Source organism: Musca domestica, unplaced genomic scaffold (assembly GCF_030504385.1).
Source record: "Musca domestica strain aabys unplaced genomic scaffold, Musca_domestica.polishedcontigs.V.1.1 4, whole genome shotgun sequence".
NCBI lineage: Eukaryota > Metazoa > Arthropoda > Insecta > Diptera > Muscidae > Musca > Musca domestica.
Genome location: NW_026712328.1, coordinates 748,513 through 760,833, shown reverse-complemented (window position 1 = coordinate 760,833; position 12,321 = coordinate 748,513). Strand labels below are relative to the sequence as shown.

The 12,321-nt window shown below is 26.9% G+C and overlaps 1 protein-coding gene and 2 pseudogenes across 10 annotated transcripts in view; 2 read left to right on the top strand and 1 right to left on the bottom strand.

Annotated features, from left to right (window-relative positions):
• Nucleotides 1-12,321, top strand: part of LOC109613610 (uncharacterized) — an 873,804-nt gene that overhangs the window by 454,546 nt on the left and 406,937 nt on the right. The window lies entirely within an intron of this gene.
• LOC131804227 (NADH-ubiquinone oxidoreductase chain 5-like) lies at nt 4,520-5,923 on the top strand (annotated as a pseudogene).
• Nucleotides 8,522-9,219, bottom strand: LOC131804228 (cytochrome c oxidase subunit 2-like; annotated as a pseudogene).

Sequence of the window (12,321 nt, the reverse complement as noted above, 5' to 3'; positions counted from 1 at the left end):
GAATGCTTCTTTTTACATCATCTAAATATAAAGTCTAACATATCAACTCATAACATGTACTGTTATTCTTACTCATCCACATCGATTCTTCTCGTAGATCAGCTCCACTCATTCCCTTGTCAAAGCAAATTTTGGGGTCGAAATTGCTATTCTTCTTGTTGTTGGTTTTTGCGCACAATCAGCATTCGTATGATTGTTGTTGTCTTCTTACTGTACCCTTGGTGATGTTATGTATGCGCACTTAGCATCCATTGTTGTTGTTGTTGTCGTCTTCTTACTATGCTTTGGGTAATGTTATGCATGCGCCCTAGCATTCATACGTATTTTGTTCTTATTTTATGGCCTTCAATTTCAATAGGAGGGTGACAATCAACGGTCTGTTTTACGACGCACACACAAGAGTGTTGTTGTGAAAATATGCACAGGCAGTTCTCATAATTCTTCAATATCTTTGAAATGATCATTAGCAGCTTTCGTCAGCCAAGTTTTAATAGTTTGATGCACACAACATTGTTGTTGTAAGGTCTATGCATACACAGTTGTTGTAGATATTCTACTTCTTTACTTCATAAACCAATTAGGTCAGCCAAAGGGCTATTTTATGATTTCGACGCACAAACAAGATTTTCGTTGTAAAGTCGCAAAAGAAGGTTTGTCGAGCTTCAAACTCTTTGTAATTATCATTGGCAGATTACATCAGAAATTTTTCTTCAACTGTCTTAGTTATACATTTCACATTCAAATTTTATAGATCTCTTGTATTTAAATTGATTGTTTCACTTTCTAAATGGTTTTGATTTTCAATGTTCTTCAATTGGTTTCTGTGTTCACTTCACTTTTTATGGTTTCAACCGGTTGAGCGCCTAAATATGTAGGTTTACATGGGTTTTGTTACCTTAGGTTTGATTACCATGAGCAATAGAAACACTTAATTGTTTATTTTAGTTTCTGTACATTTATTACTTATTATTATTTAGGTTCATTATATCAATAAAATGAAGTTTAAAATATTTACAGTTCACGGTTTTATTAGATTGCATGAATTTAATGTTTCTTAACTTCTAACTTAAAAAACTTCTAAAATCTTTAAGCTGTTACAACAGTAAACACTTCTACTCTGTGCACGAATATATGAATGAACAGACATTCATATATTCGTGCACAGAGTAGAAGTGTTTACTGTTGTAACAGCTTAAAGATTTTAGAAGTTTTTTAAGTTAGAAGTTAAGAAACATTAAATTCATGCAATCTAATAAAACCGTGAACTGTAAATATTTTAAACTTCATTTTATTGATATAATGAACCTAAATAATAATAAGTAATAAATGTACAGAAACTAAAATAAACAATTAAGTGTTTCTATTGCTCATGGTAATCAAACCTAAGGTAACAAAACCCATGTAAACCTACATATTTAGGCGCTCAACCGGTTGAAACAATAAAAAGTGAAGTGAACACAGAAACCAATTGAAGAACATTGAAAATCAAAACCATATAGAAAGTGAAACAATCAATTTAAATACAAGAGATCTATAAAATTTGAATGTGAAATGTATAACTAAGGCAGTTGAAGAAAAATTTCTGATGTAATCTGCCAATGATAATTACAAAGAGTTTGAAGCTCGACAAACCTTCTTTTGCGACTTTACAACGAAAATCTTGTTTGTGCGTCGAAATCATAAAATAGCCCTTTGGCTGACCTAATTGGTTTATGAAGTAAAGAAGTAGAATATCTACAACAACTGTGTATGCATAGACCTTACAACAACAATGTTGTGTGCATCAAACTATTAAAACTTGGCTGACGAAAGCTGCTAATGATCATATATATATATATATATATATATATATAGGTAAAATTATTACTCCTACTAGTCAAGTTCGTGTATATAAATATGATCCATAATATATTATATATATGATGCACCATTAGCATGTAAAGTTCGTAATAATCAACCATAATTAACGTCTCGACAAATATGATTTACTCTATTAAATGCTAAATTAATATCTGTTGTATAATGTATAGCAAGAAATAATCCAGTTAAAATTTGAATAATTAAACATAAACCTAATAATGATCCGAAATTTCATCATGATGAAATATTACTTGGAGCAGGTAGGTCTACTAGTGCATTATTTGCAATACTTAAAATTATATGTTTAAGTCGTAAAGGTTTGTTCATTAGTTAAATAAATATTGGTCGTAAAGGCCCCTTAAATAAATTAGTAATTTTTACTGCTGCAATTAATGTAATTAATAAATAATTTATTAATAAAATTGTTAATAAATTAGTTGGGTAATTATATAATTTGCTTAAAGAAAGAGAATTTTCTATTATATATGAATTTAAATTAGAAATTGATTGAATTTCTATATTAGAATTATTTAATAGAATTCTTTTGTCAATAAAATATAATGAAATAATTATAATAAAAAAATAGAAACTGATGAAATTAAAATTTTTGAAGAAAATGTAAATATTTCAATTGAAGCTAAAGAAGTTACATAAACGAATAGAACTAGTATTCCTCCTAAAAATACTAAAAATAAAATATAAGAAAATCAAAATGTTTAAGCTTTCTAATCCTGAAATTATTGAAACTAAAATAGTTTGAATAAGTAGCTTTAATCCTATAGCTAATGGATGTTTAATATTTATAATAATAAAATTAAAAAAATAAATAGAAGAGTCATTAAAATTCATTGTATAATATCAAGAAATGGTTTAATTAAAATATTAATTTTGGGGATATACTAAAACTAAACTTTAAAACTAATGTTAATAATTTTAAATTGATGTTTACCTAGAATTTTATTTATTATAGGAGTATTTACTTTTGTTTCTAATCGAAAGCATTTATTATCTATATTATTAAGATTAGAATATATTGTTTTAAGATTATTTCTTTTATTATTTTTATATTTAAATATATATAATTATGAAAATTTTTTTAGAATAATATTTTTAACTTTTAGAGTATGTAAAGGTGCTTTAGGTCTTTCAATTTTAGTTTCAATAATTCGTACACATGGAAATGATTATTTTCAAAGATTTAATGTATTACAATGTTAAAAATTATTTTTATAGTTTTATTTTTATTTCCTTTATGTTTTATTAAAAATTCATATTGAATGGTTCAAAGTTTTTTATTTTTTATTTCTTTTATTTTTATTTTAATAAATATATATTCAAATTATTTTATATCAATTTCTTATATATTTGGTTCAGATATAATTTCTTATGGGTTAATTTTATTAAGATTGTGAATTGTTTCTTTAATATTAATAGCAAGAGAATCAGTGTTCAAATATAATAATTATGTAAATTTATTTTTATTTAATATTATTTTATTATTATTAATATTAGTATTAACTTTTAGAAGTATAAGTTTATTTATATTTTATTTATTTTTTGAAAGAAGTTTAATTCCTACTTTATTTTTAATTTTAGGTTGAGGTTATTAACCTGAACGGTTACAAGCGGGAGTATATTTATTATTTTATACATTGTTAGTTTCTTTACCAATATTAATTGGTATTTTTTATTTATATAAGGTAACAAATACTGCAAATTTTTATTTATTAAATAATTATATATTTAATTATGAAATTTTATATTTTTCTTTAGTTATAGCATTTTTAGTAAAAATACCAATATTTTTAGTTCATTTGTGATTACCAAAGGCTCATGTTGAAGCTCCAGTTTCTGGTTCAATAATTTTAGCTGGAATTATATTAAAGTTAGGAGGTTATGGTTTATTACGAGTATTTCCTTTTTTACAATTATTAGGACTTAAATTTAATTTTATTTGAATTAGAATTAGACTAGTTGGAGGAGTATTAGTAAGTTTAACATGTTTATGTCAAACTGATTTAAAGGCTTTAATTGCTTATTCTTCAGTTGCTCATATAGGAATTGTTTTAGCTGGGTTAATAACTATAACATATATAGGAATATGTGGTTCTTATACTTTAATAATTGCTCATGGATTATGTTCTTCTGGATTATTTTGTTTAGCAGATATTTCTTATGAACGATTAGGAAGACGAAGTTTATTAATTAATAAGGGTTTATTAAATTGTATACTTTCAATGGCTTTATGATGATTTCTATTAAGTTCTGCTAATTTAGCAGCTCCTCCTACTTTAAATTTATTAGGAGAAATTTCTTTAATTAATAGAATTGTTAGTTGATCTTGATTAACAATATTAATGTTATCTTTATTGTCTTTTTTTAGAGCTGCTTATACATTATATTTATATGCTTATAGACAACATGGAAAGTTATTTTCTGGAGTTTATTCTTTTAGAGGAGGAAAGATTCGAGAATATTTATTATTATTTTTACATTGACTTCCTTTAAATTTATTAATTTTAAAGGGGGATATATGTATGTTATGATTATAATTATTTAAATAGTTCAATAAAAATATTGATTTGTGGTGTCAATGATAAGATAAAAATCTTTTTAAATCGTGAAATATTTATCAATTTGTTCAATTAGATTCATTAATATTTGTAACTTCAATAATATTATTAATTATTAGTCCAAATTTAATTAGAATTTTATTAGGTTGAGATGGATTAGGATTAGTTTCTTATTGTTTAGTAATTTATTTTCAAAATATTAAGTCATATAATGCTGGTATATTAACTGCTTTATCAAATCGAATTGGAGATGTAGCTTTATTATTAGCAATTGGTTGAATATTAAATTATGGTAGTTGAAATTATATTTTTTATTTAGATGTAATGCAATCTGGTAGAGAAATGTTAATTGTTGGAATATTAGTAATATTAGCTGCAATAACAAAAAGTGCACAGATTCCATTTTCTTCTTGGTTACCAGCTGCAATAGCAGCTCCTACCCCAGTGTCGGCTTTAGTTCATTCTTCAACTTTAGTAACAGCTGGAGTTTATTTATTAATTCGATTTAATATTGTATTAAGAACAATTTGAATGGGTAATTTATTATTATTATTATCAGGTTTAACAATATTTATAGTTGGATTAGGTGCTAATTATGAGTTTGATTTAAAGAAGATTATTGCTTTATCTACTTTAAGACAATTAGGTTTAATAATAAGAATTTTATCTATAGGTTATTATAAATTAGCTTTTTTTCATTTATTAACTCATGCTTTATTTAAGGCTTTATTATTTATATGTGCAGGAGCAATTATTCATAACATAAATAATAATCAAGATATTCGTTTAATGGGAAGTTTAAGATTAATAATACCATTAACTTCCTCTTGTTTTAATGTTGCAAATTTAGCATTATGATTTAATTTTGGAAATAGTATCATTTTCTTATATTAATTTATTTTCTTTTTTTATATTTTTTTTTCAACAGGTTTAACAGTATGTTATTCTTTCCGATTAGTTTATTATTCAATAACTGGAGATTCTAATTTTTCTTCTTTAAATATACTTAATGATGAAGGTTGAGTAATATTAAAGAGTATAATAGGTTTAACAATTTTAAGAATTGTATATTAAGTTGATTAATTTTTCCTACTCCGGAAGTTATTATTTTACCTTTAAATTTAAAGTTATTGACTTTATTTGTATGTATTATTAGTGGTTTAATAGGTTATTTAATTTCTAATGTATCTTTATTTTTTATAAATAAGGCTTTAAGAAATTATAATTTTTCTTATTTTTTAGGTTCAATATGATTTATACCTTATATTTCTACTTATGGAATTATTAATTATCCTTTAATTTTAGGTAAAATAAGAATTAAATCATTTGACCAAGGTTGATCTGAATATTTTGGGGGTCAACAACTTTATTACAATTTAATTAAAAATTCTGAGTTAAATCAAATATTACAAAATAATAATTTAAAAAATTATTTATTAAGTTTTATTTTTTTGAATTGTAATTTTATACATATATATAATTTGTTTCTATTCAAATAGCTTATATTTAGAGTATGACACTGAAGATGTTAGGGAGATTAATTAATCTTTGAATATACTGAATTATTTTTAGTAATTTATAAAATAAAATTATTTAATTTTACAATGAAAATGTAATGTTTTTATTAAACAATATAAATAGAAGTATAAATGGAATTTAACCATTAAAAGAAAAAAGTTAGCAGCCTTTACTTGAACACCATACTTCCTTATTTGGAGTTTAGAACTCAATTCTATCATTAACAGTGATAAGCCGCTTTTTGGCTTCAATTAATTATTTAAAAGAATAAGGGTAAATTTACATAAGATTAGGTCGAAACTAATTGCAATATATCGCTTCATATTCAAGGTAGATTGAAAATTCAATACTTTTTGAATGCAAATCAAATGTTATAATTAACTACAACCCTAATTTAGTTTGATCAAATTAATATTCCTTGATTTCATTCATGATAAAGTCCTAATAATAGAATTAAAATAAAAATAATAGACGTAATTGTTCAGTATATAATATTTGAAAATAATTAAAATAATTGGTAAAATTAATGCAATTTCTACGTCAAAAATTAAAAAAATAATAGTAATTAAAAAAAAAATCGAACAGAAAAAGGTAAACGAGATGATGATTTTGGGTCAAATCCACATTCGAATGGTGAAGCTTTTTCACGATCTACAATTGTTTTTTTTAGATAAAATTGAAGCTAAAAGTATTACTACTTTAGAAATTAATAGAAGGATTGAACTAATTGTTAAAATTGAAAAGATTATCTATACTATTAATAATAGACCATATGATTGGAAGTCAAATATACTTTTTATACTATATAGATAATAAATTATCCTCCTCATCAGTAAATAGATACATAAAGGAATACTCAAACAATATCAACAAAATGTCAATATCAAGCAGCAGCTTCAAATCCAAAGTGGTGATTTTTTGAAAAGTGGTTATTTAAATGTCGACCTAAAAAAGCAATTAAAAAAGTTGTTCCAATTAATACATGAAGACCATGAAATCCTGTTGCTATAAAGAAAGTAGAATCGTAAACTGAATCTGCAATTGTGAATGGAGCTTCAATGTATTCATAAGCTTGAAGAATTGTGAAGTAGATTCCTAATAGTAGTGTAAAAAATAATCCTTGTGTAGTTTGTGAATGATTACCTTCCATTAAACTATGATGAGCTCAAGTTACAGTAATTCCAGAAGTTAATAAAATTACAGTATTTACTAAAGGAATTTGGAATGGATTGAAAGGAGTAATTCCTAAAGGTGGTCATATTGCTCCTAATTCAATTGAAGGAGATAAACTACTATGGAAAAATGCTCAAAAAAATGAAATGAAAAATAAAACTTCTGAAAGAATAAATAAAATTATTCCTCATCGTAAACCTGTAGTAACAGAAAGTGTATGAAGACCTTGATATGTTCCTTCTCGAGAAACATCTCGTCATCATTGATATACAGTTAAAATTGTAATAACATTTCCTAATAAGAATAATGAATTATCATATTGATGAAATCATTTTACTATTCCTGCAACTGTTGTTATAGCTCCAATTGATGCTGTTAATGGTCATGGACTATAATCTACTAAATAAAATGGGTGATTTGAATGTGTTGACATTAATTAACTTCTCTAGAATATAATGTTCTTAGAACAGCAAATACATATGATTGAATTATTGCAACTGCTGATTCTAAAACTAATAATGTAATAATTAAAAAACTAATTAATACTATAGATAAAGAAGGTCCTGTATTTCCTAAAAGAGTAAGAAGTAAATGTCCAGCAATTATATTAGCTGTTAATCGAACAGATAAAGTTCCTGGTCGAATTACATTACTAATAGTTTCAATGCATACTATAAATGGTATTAAAATAGCTGGAGTTCCTTGAGGAACTAAATGAGCAAATATATGTTGAGTATTGTTAATTCATCCATATAATATAAAACTTAATCATAAAGGAAGAGCTAGAGTTAGAGTTAAAGTTAAATGACTTGTACTTGTAAAAATATATGGAAATAATCCTATAAAATTATTAAATAAAATTATAGAAAATAATGAAACGAAAATAAATGTAGAACCGTTTGCTCCTATAGGACCAAGTAAAGTCTTAAATTCCTTATGAAGTGTTAATAAAATATTATTTCAAAAAATGTGATATCGAGATGGTATAAGTCAGTATATTGATGGAATTATTAAAATTCCTAAAAAAGTTCTTAATCAATTTAATGAAAGATTAAAAATACTTGATGAAGGGTCAAAACCAGAGAATAAATTTGTTATCATTTTCAATTTAATGACTTTGTTGAATGAGTTTTATTACTTAAATTTGATTTAGGTATTGAAGGAATATATGAATAGTAATTTATTACATTAAAAATTACAAATGTAATTGAAAAGATAATAAATAAGCTTAATCAACCAATTGGTGCTATTTGAGGGATTAAAAAATATTAATAAATTAATAATTTTAGTTTGACAAACTAATGTTTTATTTTTAACTAATTTTTTCATTAGAAGTAAGTGCTAATTTACTATAAAATGGCTTTAAGAGACCAGTACTTGCTTTCAGTCATCTAATGAAGAATTATTTTTAGAAATTCACTTAATAAAATAATTTACAGGAATACTTTCAATTACAATTGGTATAAAACTATGATTAGCTCCACAAATATCTGAACATTGTCCATAGAATAAACCTGGTCGATTAATTAAGAAATTAGTTTGATTTAGACGACCAGGAGTACCATCAACCTTTACACCTAAAGCAGGAACAGTTCATGAATGAATTACATCAGCAGCAGTTACTACAATTCGAATTTGAGAATTTATTGGTAAAACTACTCGATTATCTACATCTAATAAACGAAATCCGTCTACTGGTAATTCATTTGTAGGAATTATATAAGAATCAAATTCAACATTATTAAAATCTGAATATTCATAACTTCAGTATCATTGATGACCAATAGCCTTTACTGAACTGAACTGATGAACTGATGGTTCATTAATTTCATCTAATAAGTATAATAATCGTAAAGAAGGGAAAGCAATGAATAATAAAATAATTGCAGGTAAAATAGTTCAAATAATTTCAATTGTTTGTCCATGTAATAAATAACGATTAACATATTTGTTAAAAAAAATTATGTAAACATTAAATATCCGACTAATACTGTAATTATTACTAAAATTATTAATGCATGATCATAAAAAAAATTAATTGTTCTATTAATGGAGAAGAACTATCTTGTAAACCTAAATTTGCTCATGTTGACATTAGTTTCTAATAAAAGTAAAATACTTTATATATGGAGCTTAAATCCATTGCACTAATCTGCCATATTAGAAATTAGTTAGTAAAGGCAATTCATTATATCTGTGTTCAGCAGGTGGAGTATTTTGTAATCATTCAATTGATGAATTTAATTGAATTGGGAAAATTACTTATCGTTGAGATACTAATCTTTCTCAGATAATATAGAATAAATATAAAATTCCTAATAATGAAATTGTTGAACCGATTGTTGATATTACATTTCATGCTGTATAAGCATCAGGATAATCAGAATATCGTCGAGGCATTCCAGCTAATCCTAAGAAATGTTGAGGGAAGAATGTTAAATTTACTCCAATAAATATAATATAAAAATGGACTTTTTAAAAGCTTATTATTTAGAGTTAATCCAGTAAATAGAGGATATCAATGTACAAATCCTGCTAAAATAGCAAATACAGCTCCTATAGAAAGTACATAATGGAAATGAGCAACTACATAATATGTATCATGTAAAATAATATCAACAGATGAGTTAGCTAATACTACTCCTGTTAAACCTCCTACAGTAAATAAGAATACGAATCCTAAAGCTCATAAAATAGCTGGAGAATAAGTTAATTGAGTTCCGTATAATGTAGCTAATCAACTAAAAATCTTAATTCCAGTAGGTACAGCAATAATTATTGTAGCTGAAGTGAAGTAAGCTCGAGTATCAACGTCTATTCCAACAGTAAATATATGATGAGCTCATACAATAAATCATAATCCATAAATCCAGGTAAAATTAAAATATAAACTTCTGGATGTCCAAAGAATCAGAATAAGTGTTGATAAAGAATTGGATCAGCTCCTCCAGCTGGATCAAAGAATGAAGTATTTAAATTTCGATCAGTTAATAGTATAGTAATAGCTCCAGCAAGAACAGGAAGAGATAATAATAATAATGCAGTAATTACAACTGATCATACAAATAAAGGTATTCGATCAAATGTAATTCCTGTTGATCGTATGTTAATTACAGCTGTAATAAAATTTACTGCTCCTAAAATTGAAGAAATTCCTGCTAAGTGAAGAGAGAAAATAGCTAAATCAACTGAAGCTCCACCATGAGCAATAATTGATGATAAAGGTGGATAAACAGTTCAACCTGTTCCAGCTCTCTTTTCTACTATACTTCTTACTAATAATAGAGTTAATGCAGGAGGTAATAATCAAAAACTTATATTATTCATTCGAGGGAATGCTATATCTGGAGCTCCTAATATTAAAGGAACTAATCAATTTCCAAACCCTCCAATTATAATAGGTATTACTATAAAGAAAATTATAATAAAAGCATGAGCTGTTACAATGACATTATAAATTTGATCGTCTCCAATTAGAGCACCAGGGTGTCCTAATTCAGCTCGAATCAAAATTCTTAATGATGTTCCTACTATACCAGATCATGCTCCAAAGATAAAATATAAAGTACCAATATCTTTATGATTAGTAGAAAATAACCATTGTTGCCGATTAAATGGCTGAAGTTTAGGCAATATATTGTAAATTTATTTATGAGAATTTTTCTCTTTAATCAATTAGCTTTACTAAGGCTTAAAAGATTATTCTTATATTGATAGCTTTGAAGGCTATTAGTTTATTTAACTTAAAGCCTTAAAAAAAGAAATATAAGGAAGAAGTTAAAAATAACCCAAAAGTTGAAATATAAGAAAAAGTTAATAAAAGCTTTATATTTGAAGACTTATAATATGAAAATGTTATTCAACTATTTTCATAATATGTGTTTGTTTTCTCTTTCGAGACGAGCTTAATGATCAGGAATTTGCAGTGAAAAGGAAAGCCAGATAGACACTATCACACACTCACCACTATGCGACGCGTTTCGCCGTTGGTTAAGCGGCTCATCAGGCATATTTGGTGTGGATGATGGCTTACAAGGGCCGTTCTCTGGAAAGTAGTATATATTACGAACTTATTGCAAATTAGCATATGCGAATTATACACTAGAAACTCTCCACGTTCGACTCAAGTTCTATTGGCAGATCTTTTTCACAGCAAAGTTTTGTTTTTGTAGTGATGGATTTTTTGTCCACAACAACTACATTGCTTCCAATGCATACACTTGTTTTAGTGCTGCTTTAGGAAGACGGGTTAATGGCTCTGAACGTAGAGACGGCAACTTCTAGTTGGCTGCACACCGAGTTCCGCGGTTCAAATCCCACAGCCAGGCTCGGCTGAATTTTTGAGTTTTGCCTTGTTAAGGCGAAGATCATATGTTTTATGATTTATGTGTTTGTTTTCTCTTTCGAGACGAGCTTAATGATCAGGAATTTGCAGTGAAAAGGAAAGCCAGATAGACACTATCACACACTCACCAGGCATATTTGGTGTGGATGATGGCTTACAAGGGCCGTTCTCTGGAAAGTAGTATATATTTCGAACTTATTGCAAATTAGCATATGCGAATTATACACTAGAAACTCCCCAGGTTCGACTCAAGTTCTATTGGCAGATCTTTTTCACAGCAAAGTTTTGTTTTTGTAGTGATGGATTTTTTGTCCACAACAACTACATTGCTTCCAATGCATACACTTGTTTTAGTGCTGCTTTAGGAAGACGGGTTAATGGCTCTGAACGTAGAGACGGCAACTTCTAGTTGGCTGCACACCGAGGTCCGCGGTTCAAATCCCACAGCCAGGCTCGGCTGAATTTTTGAGTTTTGCCTTGTTAAGGCGAAGATCATATGTTTTATGATTTATGTGTTTGTTTTCTCTTTCGAGACGAGCTTAATGATCAGGAATTTGCAGTGAAAAGGAAAGCCAGATAGACACTATCACACACTCACCACTATGCGACGCGTTTCGCCGTTGGTTAAGCGGCTCATCAGGCATATTTGGTGTGGATGATGGCTTTCAAGGGCCGTTCTCTGGAAAGTAGTATATATTTCGAACTTATTGCAAATTAGCATATGCGAATTATACACTAGAAACTCTCCAGGTTCGACTCAAGTTCTATTGGCAGATCTTTTTCACAGCAAAGTTTTGTTTTTGTAGTGATGGATTTTTTGTCCACAACAACTACATTGCTTCCAATGCATAC